At 40.5% G+C, this 13,763-nt stretch overlaps 1 protein-coding gene across 2 annotated transcripts in view; it reads right to left on the reverse strand.

The window, feature by feature from the left end:
• Positions 1-412: 412 nt before the first annotated feature.
• TSEN15 (tRNA splicing endonuclease subunit 15) overlaps positions 413-13,763 on the reverse strand; it is a 185,903-nt gene continuing 172,552 nt past the window's right edge. For both annotated transcript variants that reach the window (XR_006591898.1, XR_006591897.1), the window contains one exon: positions 413-1,001. The gene's annotated coding sequence lies outside the window, so the exon portion shown is untranslated. The remainder of the gene's footprint in view (positions 1,002-13,763) is intronic.

A 13,763-nucleotide genomic window follows, 5' to 3' on the forward strand; every position in this document is an offset into this window, starting at 1 on the left:
ATACGGACTGGTGACTAGAAAATATTAGGAGGAAAAACAAATAGAATTTTGCCTCCAAATACCTATATTCTTCTCAGGAGAGGGAAGGGAGTCACATATCCAATTCTTGGGTGAATCCTAACCTTCTAATAAACAGCTGAATGCAATGTTGTAATTGTCATGACACGCAATCCCTCATGAGCTACGTGCAACGCATAAAGGGATTCCAAGAACAGAAAGGATGACATTTGTTGTTATGAAAGTTCATGTTTCTGAATATTAGGGAAAAAAATAGGCCCCAAAAGATGCTGCCAAGTCTCCTGTGCATATTTTCTGTATAAACTTACTTATTCTGATTCTGAACCAATGGCATTTTCTTTTTCCAAACACCTTTTCTTTCACTTAGCAAAAAATGACTCATAAGCTGCTCCAGAAGAGGTCAATGATTTGGTTTAATTACTTGTCCAGGGACATGAGGAGAAGCTCAGGTAAATAAAGAGTTGGTTTTCTGTAAGAGAGTAAGCATGCATATGTTAACATGATCTTCCCTCCCACAGAGGCCCTAAACGACAGAAGAGGGAAAAAAAAAAAAAAAAAAAAACTCTGCTGATCAGCATTTGTATTTCAAAGATTAACAAGCTACTTCTTATTAGAGCTCCAGAGAGTCTGGGAACTTCAAACGAGGTAAGATTTGATATTGACAAATGGTGTGCTTCTTCCCAGGAAGATCATTTCAAAATGTACACGACTTCCTTGGCTCTGCACATTCATTCCCCATCACAAGGCTATAGAATGCATATTACAGGGCACTAAATGACGTTTTTATAACCCACTTTATATGTAACCGAAACTACTGCGGGTCCTGTATGTGTTCCGCGTCGGTGGAGGCAGTGTCTGGCTGGGTGCGACGGAGAGTGTCCATTCCGGGGGCAGGCAGGTGTGTGCCTCCTTCTAGCCTCCTAAGGTGGGACCGTGGGCCGCTTTCACCGCCTCTTGGAGATTCAGTGTTTCCATCTGTAAAACTGGATTGTTTGCATGGATTAAAGAAAACAATGCACATAAAGTGTTTACCAGCTTATCTGGCATATAGTTAGCATACAATAATCAGCACCTGTTCTTACTGTTATTATTACCAGGCACTTCTTCAGTGCCTGATATGGCCCCTTGCCCTCAACAATCCAAAAATCCAGTAGCAAGACAAGGCTGGACAAGTATGAGGATAACTAGAAGTACAAGGCCCTGCGTGATCCCTGCCACTGATTATTTGAATGAGGTAATAGCATATCTTGCCACAAAGTCTGAAATTTTTATATAATAGCAGGTGGAACAGGATCATGCTTTCATATATTTTGCTATGTTATTTCAACTATTAGAATTATTAAACATTTTGCCTCCTCTGGAAACTTGGTGGGGGAGGGGTGCATCTAGCTTCCTTCCTTCCTTTTTTTGATGTGTTGATGGCATTTTTTTTTCCCTAATGAATTTCAGTTTACTGCAATGTGATTTGACCTTACCAGGTCACTATATGCGGTAAAGTGCATCTTGTTACATGTGTTGGGTGTTATAAGAATAAGCTAAATATGTTGAAAGAGGTGTGAGAAGATAGTATATTCATAAAGAAAGGATGGGATGCTCTGTCAGTTCTAGTCTTCTGGGAAGCAAAAGCCAAGATAAAGTAACCAGTATGAGAGATATATGGGGGTTAACGGCTGTGAAAGATAAAGGCCCGAGGGGACAGGAGGAGTGGGGAGCCTTCAGTCTGTGATGCAGGTCTAACAGCTTTCAAAGGAGAGGGGAAGAGCTTCAGACTGCGGGCCATCTGAGAATGTCTCAGCCAGCCCCCTGGGTTATTGGTGGAAAGGCTCTGGGGTCCCCACCATGCTCAGTCATTGCCTGCGAGCTTCCAGTGAGTGAAGGCTCAGGGTGGATGCTGCGGTGGATTCCAGAGATCTGCACCTGTAGGCGCTCAGTCAGCCACACCACTTCTAGCAGGTTCTTCCCAGAGGGAGATTTGAAAGGTACACCTCCACAGCTGCCACCCGTGGGCTCCAAAATGGAACAATCGCAGAAGAATAAAGAGCTCCCTGGGGCTGAATGATGACTGAAACTAGACATTCAATTGAAAGATTGAAAATTAAGGTTGAGAAAACCTCTCAAAATGTAGAATAGGTCAAACAGATTGAAAATATAAAATACATAAAATTGTAAAATGAGGCATTCAAATAGTAATCCAGGAAAGCCATTTTTTTTATTAATTAAGGCTTCAGAAAAAAGGGAGGGAGATAAGAAAGAAAATTATATTACAAAGAGAAGTTCCTAGAACTGAAAACTAGGTAGAGCCTTCCCCACAATGAATTTAAAAAAGATCCACACCTGGATACATCTTCATAAAATCACCGAACACTAAAAAGAGAATATTCCTCAAAGCTTTCAGAGAGATACAACAGTTCACATGCAAGGGAAGGGGAATCAGATTGTCACCAGACTTCTAAAGAGTAAGTCTGGAAGCCTGAAAACAAAAGATACAGTACTTTAAAGATGCTAAAGAAAATTATTTATATCCCCAGACTGGCCAATAATGATTTCAGCATGAAAGCACAGAAAATGTAATTTGCAAACAATTTGTCTTAATTCCTGAGGATGTACTACTCCACATAATTGGGATAAAAAAGAAAAAGGAGAGGTGCCTCGGTTGAGCATTTGACTCTTGGTTTCAGCTCAGGTCATGATCTCATGGTTTGTGAGTTTGAAGCTTGCATCGGGCTCTGGGCTCACAGCACGGAGCTTGCCTGGGATTCTCAGTTTCCTTCTCTCTGTCTCTTTCTGCCCCTCCCATGCACGCTCACTCTGTCTCTCAAACAAATAAAACTTAAAAAAAAAAAAAAAAAAAAAGGAAGACATAGGATTTGAGAAACAGTGTATCCAACCAAGTTAAAACAATGAGAATTTTCAGGGTGACGTTTGCAGCAACTCTAGAGCTCCAGTCCCCACTGGAGCAAGACGCCAGATGGGACCAGGAGGGAAATCTCTGTGGAATAAAATATGTGATTAAAAATGGCATTAATTGAGAATATTAATAAAAGTTTGAAATGCCAACCTCTAATCAAATAAGTAAGGGCAAAGAAGACTCAGAAAAACAAAGACTATAAGAAAAGTGCTGTGCAATAAGAGGCAATCCAAAATGTGGTGTCAATTTAGGCAAATGACATAATGGAAAAAGGGAAATCTATTTGGCTTTGACGCTAGAAAGAGCTTCTTTAAAGTGGCCCAACCCTGGCACTATAAAGCCTAGAGAAAATGAAAAGTAACCCTAATACACTGCTTTGCCAAGCAGTAGACAGTAGTTACATTGTTATACTAACGCAAACACTGTTTATTCATTTTTAAATTTCAGAGTCAATCCACAAACAAAGCAGGAATATTGGTGAAATCTCAGGACAAAATGTAATTATGAATAAATATTGGATGATGTAAAATAATATAGAGCTGATAGATGGCCGTGGGGGTAGGGGAGATATGGAAAGGAAGGGTAAGGCAGTTTTCCAAGTTGGAATGACTCAGTAGAAAATCAATGGAAACAAATAGTTTAATCATATTATTTCATGTTACAAAAGTAACCAATGGAAGAATTAAAAGTCGTATGAATACTAAATATTGGGAAGAGGATGCAAAAGAGGATGTTAATGCAAGGTAAATTTTCATTTCTTATGCATTAATTGATCATAATTATAAATGATAATAAGACTACAGTGTTATAATTATAGTACCTACACTTGTGGAAATAACTAAAGAGTTGAAAAGAGAAACAATGAAAAGAGATGAAAATATATCAAGAGGTAGTTGGGGAAATACCAAGCTTTATGAATTCTTTATTATTTGATTTTTACCACACACAATCATTATTTTGATAAAAACTGAAATTAAAAACAAAACACTTAAATCTTAGATTTTTTAAATTTATTTTCAATTAATTAATTTTATTTATTTATTTTTTATTTATTTTTTTATTTATTTTATTTTTTGTTTATTTATTTTTGGGACAGAGAGAGACAGAGCATGAGCTGGGGAGGGGCAGAGAGAGAGGGAGACACAGAATCTGAAGCAGGCTCCAGGCTCCGAGTTGTCAGCACAGAGCCCGACACAGGGCTCGAACCCATGAACTGTGAGATCATGACCTGAGCCAAAGTCGGAGGCTTAACCGACTGAGCCACCCAGGCGCCCCAACACTTAAATCTTACCTTGTTTAAGGCAATAGTGGTTGCCATAGCAATATTGTATCATGTAGATTTTAAACCCTTTAGGTTTTTTGTCCCTTCAGTGGGCAGAAGATTATGTAGCTCATATGTCCACTTCTTCCCCTCCCTCTGTCTGTCCCTCTGCCCCACCTTCCCCCACCCCCAACAATATTCCAGAATGAATAAGAAATCGGCATATTTCTTAAGGAGACACAAATAGTCACCATTTTGAATTGCCTGCCGTAATTAAATTATTATATCATGTCATAAATAAAAATGTGCAGGCATTGGCATATTGCGGGCATTAAATTTGTAGTGACAAAACAATTAGAAGAATATCCTATAGCCACTGACCTGGATATCATCCAGATCTCAAGCCTGTTTCTTATTTAGTTCTCTCTTTGGGCTTTTCAGGGCTCAGGAAAAAAAATGTGTAGTTTTTAATCTCATTTTTGGGTCAGTAGTCAACTTGGTTAGGGAAATGGCTGTCATTGCTAACATCATCATCATAGCACATGAGAACAGCTTCTCTGTTATTCAGAAGGTCACCTTGCCTCCAACATCCTTCTACAGCATAAAGGGTTAGATCCCAGAACATCTAGAGTATAAGCTTCCCTCTGGGGCATTTGAGCCACTTGAAGTATGACTAGCACGACGACAGAGAGCCTTTCCTTATATGTTGGCTTTTACAACTTTGTTAAGAGCCAGAAAGAGAATCTTTTGCCACACCTGCTACCAAGATTTAATCCGTGAGAAGGACACTGGTCATTCTCTTTTAGTCGCTGTTGAGGGGCATGTCTATGTGCCTCCTGCCATGTTAGGAAATTTGCATGTATTATCATTTAATTTTCACAATGATCCTGGGAGGCAAGGACCATTATTACAGCTGTTTTTCAAACATAAAACTGAGCCTTAGGGGAATCAAATAGGTGTTAAGTAATGGGACCAGGATTTAAAGCCTTTGTGCCAGTTCCGGATTCTAGATGGTGGTCTACTGTAAGCTTATGGTTTGAGTTTCTCTTCATTAATCTAAAAGCTCTTTACCTCAGTGATACTTTAACAAATACACTATTCTTCTCTGTTTATATCATCTTGTTTTATCCCTATAGGCTCATCCTTTAATTTTTTTTTTTTTTTTTTTTTTACTGGGGCTCCTGGGTGGCTCAGTTGGTTAAGTGTCTGACCCTTGATTTTGGCTCTGGTCATGACCTCATGGTTCATGAGTTTGAGCCCCACATTAGGCTCTGTGCTGACAGTGTGGAGCCTGCTTGGGATTCTGTCTCCCCCTCTCTCTCTGCCCCTACCCCACTCATGCTGTCTCTCTCTCTCTCTCTCTCTCTCTCTCTCTTTCAAAATAAATAAATAAACTTAAAACAATATTTTAAAAATGTATGTAGTAAAATTGACCAAAATAACTTCACAGGCTTGATTGCTACTATTGTTTTGTGCACTGAGAGTATATCCCTTCTGCTTTTTTCTAGCATTTTACATCACACAACCTCAACTAGAATCTGTCTTCATTTACAATTAAAACATTTCTTTGGAAGGGAAGGACTAATTCTGAATAATCAGATCCATTAAGTAATTTAAAGCATTTTACTCCCATAGAAACCTAAAATCTGTCTGTATTGGATAAAATTCTCAGAACACTTTTAAAACATAAGTTGAAATTTTGCATCACTTCCAAAATATTGAAGTTTTAATTTTTTAAATAATTAAGCAAGAAATTAAATGGCAAATTATAAACACAACATGTTGGTTTTAACAGCACTTTCATATTCATTTATAATGTATGAATATTTAAACAGCGAAAGTTTGGATAATCTACATTTTAACATATAGTAACAGTAATATGTAGTATCCAATGAGTAGATGCAAAAACAGTGCTATTCTATTAAGAGATTAAATATCGGGACGCCTGGGTGGCTCAGTAGGTTAAGTGTCCGACTTTGGCTCAGGTCACCATCTCATGGTTTGTGAGTTTGAGCCCCGCGTCGGGCTCTGTGCTGACAGCTCAGAGCCTGGAGCCTGCTTCAGATTCTGTGTGTCCCTCTCTCTGCCCCTCCCCTGCTTGTGCTCTGTCTCTCTCTCTCCTTCAAAAATAAATAAGCATTAAAAAATTTTTTTAAAGAGATTAAATGTTGAGTGGAAGAAGATGTGTAGTTGGGTTTTTTCTTTATTTATTTTGAAAGAGAGAGAGAGCAAGTGAGCATGAGCAGTGGAGGGGGAGAGAGAGGGGGAGACAGAGAATCCCAAGCAGGCTCCACACTGTCAGCACAGAGCCCTGTGTGGGGCTCAAACTCAGCAACCATGAGATCATGACCTGAGTTGAAACCAAGAGTAGGACACTTAATGGACTGACCCTCCCAGGCGCCCCTGTAGTTGGGTATATTTTGTGTAAGTGAATTTGATTAGGCAGAAGTCTGTTATTAAGCGGGGAAAAAGGCAAACAACGTGTCATTTGTGTTTAAAATTTTCACTTGTGGGCCAGTTTATTCTTTTGCAGGAAGGAACAAAAATCAGATTTCTCTGAATAAAAATAGACTAATGGCACGAAAATAAGACAGAAAATAAATCCGGATGTTTGAAGTGTTATCTTGACTAAGTATTACCTCTAGTTTTTTAACCCAACTTTATTTAGAAATAATTTGCATACAATAAGATGTACATACTTTCAGAATACAGCATGATGATTTTTCACAAACGCTTACAGCCATCAGCCAGCCACCTTCATGGTCAATGCATAGAACATCATTCCAAAAGTTCTCTGATGGTTCCTTCTAGTCAACCTCTTCCTTCCACTCCCAGACCCAGGGAAGCACTGGTCTGTTGTCTGACACTATACATTAGATTCATCTTTTCACACATCAAACCCAGTAGTTTGACTGTGTGTCTACATGTGGTTTTCTTACCTGCTTAGTAATCAGAATCCTGCTTGGAACAGACTATGCTTCTGGGATTTGTAAGTCAGTTAATCATCAAATCTAAGAAAATGTGAACCATTACTTTTACAGAAATTTTTTATGTACCTTCTTCACTTTCTTTTCTTTCTGGCATTTCAATTACATAGATGTCAGACTGTTTTCTATTATCCTACACATCCCTGAGATCCCATTTTTAGAAATATTTTTATTTAATGTTCTTAAGTGATAATTTCTATTAATTTGTCTTCAAGTTCACTGATTAAATCTCCTGTCATCTCCATTCAGGTACGAATCCTTTCCAGTGAACTTTTCATTTAAGTTGTTGTACATTGCAGTTCTAGAATTCTTATGTTTTTTAAAAAATAGTTTTCACTCCTCTGTTGAGATTCCCTATCTGATAGCTCACTGAGACCACACTGTATTTGAAATCTTTAAAAATATTTATGGTTGCTGCATTAAATCTTTGTTTGCAAATCAAATCTTTGGACCATCTTGTAGTCAATTTTTATTTTCTACAATCTTCCTCTGTTTTTTGTTCCAGGAGGCAATTCAATTGCTTGCTGAGCACCTTAAATCTACATAAACATGGTTTATGCTTTCTTATGGTAGATATGTGGAAGGTGCTGGTGTTTTCTAAGACTCTGTAAACTGGGTAGAGTCAGCTTCCAACCTGATGGCTCTACCAATCAGAAGTCTTGTTTTTAGGTCTTGTTACTGAGTCTATTGTAGGCCTTGCTAGATCATGATCCTTAGTACTAAAGCATGGTGTTTCTGGTGTCTCGGCTGGATACCCAGGGTGTTAATGAGGTCTCTACTCTCTGGCTGGGCTGGCACACCAACATTTCCCAGCTTCATCTCTCAGATCCCTTTGTCCCACTCACATAGAAGCCACTCTCTGGTAAACTTAGAACATGCACAGCCTAGTCCTTAGCCAAGGTCAAGATTTTTGAGTCTCACTTCTGTGTAACTCCTCCCTACCTAGTGTCTTGCTTTGTCTTAAAGATCCTAACTAGTTCAGCATCTCCAAACTCTGAAGTTGTCTCCAGGCAGAGAGAGATGGCAATCATAGGGATCACCTTGTGAATTTTTCCTGGTCTCAAGGACTACAGACTTGTGCTGCCTGTTGCTCAAAGCTTGACAACAGTTGCCTTATACATTTGGTACAGTTTTAGTTGTTTGTGGAAGGAGGGCTAATCCCACACCGGCTATTCTGTCATGGCTCAAGTCTTATCTACAGTTTTAAGGAGCTACCTGATGAAATCTGAGATCCATTAATAACAACATCTGAGATTTTTATGGTGATATTGAGGTGACTGAGAAAGGAAGATATAATAACTAAATTCAAAAAAAGAAATGAGAGGGGTGCCTGGGTGGTGAAATCGGTTAAATGTTGGACTCTTGCTTTCGGCTCAGGTCATGATCTCACTATACTAAGATCAAGCCCCTCATCAGGCTCTGTACTGGGTGTGGATCCTGCTTAAGATTAGATTAAAATTTTTTTAATGTGTATTTATTTTTGAGAGAGACAGAGACAGAATATGAGTGGGTTAGGGGCAGAGAGAGAGGGAGACACAGAATCCGAAGCAGGCTCCAGGCTCTGAGCTGTCAGCACAGAGCCCGACGCGGGGCTCGAACTCACAAGCTGTGAGATCATGACCTGAGCCAAAGTTGGACGCTCAACCAGCTGAGCCACCCAGGTGCCCCCCTGCTTACGATTATCTTGCCCTCTCCCTCTGCCCCTCTTCCCCATTCTTGCTCTCTCTCTCTCTAATAAATAAATACAATCTTTAACATAAAGAAATGAGAGTCAAATTATGGACCAAATGATCACAAGACCTCCTAAAATGTACATTATGTTTCTATCTTCAGTGTATCTTCCTTGGAACAACCATCTTCTACTCGCTTCCTGGGTTATGAGTGGTTTTCAATTGTGGTGCCTACCTAACCACTCCCAGTCACAGATGTGGGCATGCTTGTCCAAGCTGAGCCTATCAAAATATTCCACTCCAAGGACTCCAGTGGCTGGTGCAGGAATGAGCACCCAAACAGTGTCAGAATATTTCCTGAGTTTAACACATGGCTATCGTAAGAGAGATGTTCTCTTTCTTTTGGGGTTGCTGCCTGGGAAGATTTGAGCTGAATCTCTTGACAGACAACCTGCCCACTAAAAGGCCAGGGTCTGTATAATAGGGGTTTGTCTGTCTTGGGCTGCTCAGCATCCAAACTTTCTTCCAATTTGAGATTTCTACTGTGTGACTCTTGGCAGGTGGCACCTTCCTGCCACGCACCCTAGTTAACCAAACATTCTCTATCCTTACCCTCTGGAAGCTGTGCTTCAGCCAATCGGATTGAGTCTCGCCAACCCAACTCTCTTACCCGAGACTGCAGACAGGAAGGTTGTGATGTGAAGATGGAGGGAGAGTGGTGACCATTTGTACAACAGTAGAGGACTGGAAAATGCAATGAGAGCAGTGCCGTGTCCCGTGATGGCCCCTCCAGACGTATTTGCAACACGCACCGGGGTGGCGCTGACAGTACATGGGCCCTTTCTGGACTTGGTTGTGCCCACAGCTGTCTGGGAACCCTTAGGTGTTTGCCTGCTTTTCTGTTCCTGGTTTTCCTGTGAGCTACCCAATAGCCTGTGAGCTACCCAATAGCCTTCTGATAATCCTGTGAGCTACCCAATAGCCTTCTGTAAATTCCTTCTTTGTTAAAGTGTGTTTGACAGACTGCTAGCTGTCCCCCAAAATGTGTGTATAAGTGGCTGGAGAAAGACAGATGGATACACACACACACACACACACACACACACACACACATCTTGAGATCTCAAGATCTCGAGGTGGAGGGGAGAAAGGGAAAGAAGGAGGAAAGTCAAGAGAGGGAGAAAGAAAGGGAAAACTTTTGCTTTTCATTTTATATTATTCTGTACTGCTTAAATGTTTCAGAATAAGAAGCATGTATTGTTCTCAACCTTTTAAAAAAAAAATCAAGTGAAGAAGATTACCTTGACCTCAATTATCCAGACTTCAGCTGCTGTCTGTCTAAATGCCCTCACTATTTCTTTACCAATGAAATTATTCCATAGACAATGTAATGCAGGGCCTTGGATGTGCCGTTCTTCCTGAACTTCACTTTGAAAAAGAGAGCAACTGCTCTCTGTGAGGTCCTTTCCTTCCAGACATTTTGGAGGCAGGAATTTATATATAGCCCTCTGTGTTTTGAGGAAGGAAAAAGAACTTCTTCTGCATTGAGTTTTCCTTGGAAGATTTTCCCATTTGCTAAAATGTACTTTCCTCTACAACTGTGTCTCTCTCCTTCACTAGAAATTTCTCCACCGCGAGGAAAACTCTTTCCCCCGAGCCAGTATTCAGCCAAGCTGGTGGTTTTTATTTGTTTAGTTTGTAATTTTTTTCATGAACATGGCATGTGAGTGACTGACACACATATAATGGTTTCTTTGCTTTCCCTACTTTTGGACCTATACCTTCATTGGAGTTATTGCAAAAATGGCATCTGGGTAACCACTGGCAAGATGAAAAGCGATCTATAAACCACATACCCTGCCACACTAACATTTTGTCCGGGATGTGATGACGACCACCTCTATGTTTACCCATAAAGTCCTGATGAAACAATAGGAAAGTTATGATTCCTTCATGGCTAAACCCTTTGGATCAGTGCTTCATCACTGTGACCCAATGAAATCCTCCCTGTTCCATATAGTTCTGTGTATATATGGTACCTCTTTATTTTTATTAGTTGTATAATATATACGTCCTATAGTGCAATTTCACACATAGGACTTCCTTTAGGCCTTGCAGCTCAAAAAAATTTCCCCATAAATTCCACTTGGGATTTGGGATTAATTTGGGCTAAACTGGCTACTTTAAAATACGAATGTCCTGGAGAAGCAGCAAGATGGCGGCTTAGGAGGACGCTGGGCTCACCGCGCGTCCTGCTGATCACTTAGATTCCACCTACACCTGCCTAAATAACCCAGAAAACCGCCAGAGGATTAGCAGAACGGAGTCGCCGGAGCCAAACGCAGACGAGAGGCCCACGGAAGAGGGGCCCCTCCTGAAGAGGATCACCTAAGGAGAAGCGATCTAAGCCTGCCCCTCCTACCCCCGTGCACCTTGCCTACCCACCCCAGCTAATACGCCAGATCCCCAGCATCACAAGCCTGGCAGTGTGCAAGTAGCCCAGACGGGCCACACCACCCCACAGTGAATCCCGCCCCTAGGAGAGGGGAAGAGAAGGCACACACCAGTCTGACTGTGGCCCCAGCGGTGGGCTGGGGGCAGACATCAGGTCTGACTGCGGCCCCGCCCACCAACTCCAGTTATACACCACAGCACAGGGGAAGTGCCCTGCAGGTCCTCACCACGCCAGGGACTATCCAAAATGACCAAGCGGAAGAATTCCCCTCAGAAGAATCTCCAGGAAATAACAACAGCTAATGAACTGATCAAAAAGGATTTAAATAATTTAACAGAAAGTGAATTTAGAATAATAGTCATAAAATTAATCGCTGGGCTTGAAAACAGTATACAGGACAGCAGAGAATCTCTTGCTACAGAGATCAAGGGACTAAGGAACAGTCACGAGGAACTGAAAAACGCTTTAAACGAAATGCATAACAAAATGGAAACCACCACAGCTCGGCTTGAAGAGGCAGAGGAGAGAATAGGTGAACTAGAGGATAAAGTTATGGAAAAAGAGGAAGCTGAGAAAAAGAGAGATAAAAAAATCCAGGAGTATGAGGGGAAAATTAGAGAACTAAGTGATACACTAAAAAGAAATAATATACGCATAATTGGTATCCCAGAGGAGGAAGAGAGAGGGAAAGGTGCTGAAGGGGTACTTGAAGAAATAATAGCTGAGAACTTCCCTGAACTGGGGAAGGAAAAAGGCATTGAAATCCAAGAGGCACAGAGAACTCCCTTCAGACGTAACTTGAATCGATCTTCTGCACGACATATCATAGTGAAACTGGCAAAATACAAGGATAAAGAGAAAATTCTGAAAGCAGCAAGGGGTAAACGTGCCCTCACATACAAAGGGAGACCTATAAGACTCGTGACTGATCTCTCTTTTGAAACTTGGCAGGCCAGAAAGAATTGGCACGAGATTTTCAGGGTGCTAGACAGAAAAAATATGCAGCCGAGAATCCTTTACCCAGCAAGTCTGTCATTTAGAATAGAAGGAGAGATAAAGGTTTTCCCAAACAAACAAAAACTGAAGGAATTTGTCACCACTAAACCAGCCCTACAAGAGATCCTAAGGGGGACCCTGTGAGACAAAGTCCCAGAGACATCACTACAAGCATAAATCATACAGACATCACAATGACTCTCAACCCGTATCTTTCTATAATAACACTGAATGTAAATGGATTAAATGCACCAACCAAAAGACATAGGGTATCAGAATGGATAAAAAAACAAGACCCATCTATTTGCTGTCTACAAGAGACTCATTTTAGACCTGAGGACACCTTTAGATTGAGAGTGAGGGGATGGAGAACTATTTATCATGCGACTGGAAGCCAAAAGAAAGCTGGAGTAGCCATACTTATATCAGACAAACTAGACTTTAAATTAAAGGCTGTAGCAAGAGATGAAGAAGGACATTATATAATAGTTACAGGGTCTATCCATCAGGAAGAGCTAACAATTATAAATGTCTATGCGCCGAATACCGGAGCCCCCAAATATATAAAACAATTACTCATAAACATAAGCAATCTTATTGATAAGAATGTGGTAATTGCAGGGGACTTTAACACCCCACTTACAGAAATGGACAGATCATCTAGACACACGATCAATAAAGAAACAAGGGCCCTGAATGAGACATTGGATCAGATGGACTTGACAGATATATTTAGAACGCTGCATCCCAAAGCAACAGAATATACTTTCTTCTCGAGTGCACATGGAACATTCTCCAAGATAGATCACATACTGGGTCACAAAACAGCCCTTCATAAGTTTACAAGAATTGAAATTATACCATGCATACTTTCAGACCACAATGCTATGAAGCTTGAAATCAACCACAGGAAAAAGTCTGGAAAACCTCCAAAGGCATGGAGGTTAAAGAACACCCTACTAACGAATGAGTGGGTCAACCAGGCAATTAGAGAAGAAATTAAAAAATATATGGAAACAAACGAAAATGAAAATACAACAATCCAAACGCTTTGGGACGCAGCGAAGGCAGTCCTGAGAGGAAAATACATTGCAATCCAGGCCTATCTCAAGAAACAAGAAAAATCCCAAATACAAAATCTAACAGCACACCTAAAGGAACTAGAAGCAGAACAGCAAAGGCAGCCTAAACCCAGCAGAAGAAGAGAAATAATAAAGATCAGAGCAGAAATAAACAATATAGAATCTAAAAAAACTGTAGAGCAGATCAACGAAACCAAGAGTTGGTTTTTTGAAAAAATAAACAAAATTGACAAACCTCTAGCCAGGCTTCTCAAAAAGAAAAGGGAGATGACCCAAATAGATAAAATCATGAATGAAAATGGAATGATTACAACCAATCCCTCAGAGATACAAACAATTATCAGGGAATACTATGAAAAATTATATGCCAACAAACTGGACAACCT

The sequence above is a fragment of the Felis catus genome, chromosome F1 (genome assembly GCF_018350175.1).
Source record: "Felis catus isolate Fca126 chromosome F1, F.catus_Fca126_mat1.0, whole genome shotgun sequence".
NCBI classification, from domain to species: domain Eukaryota; kingdom Metazoa; phylum Chordata; class Mammalia; order Carnivora; family Felidae; genus Felis; species Felis catus.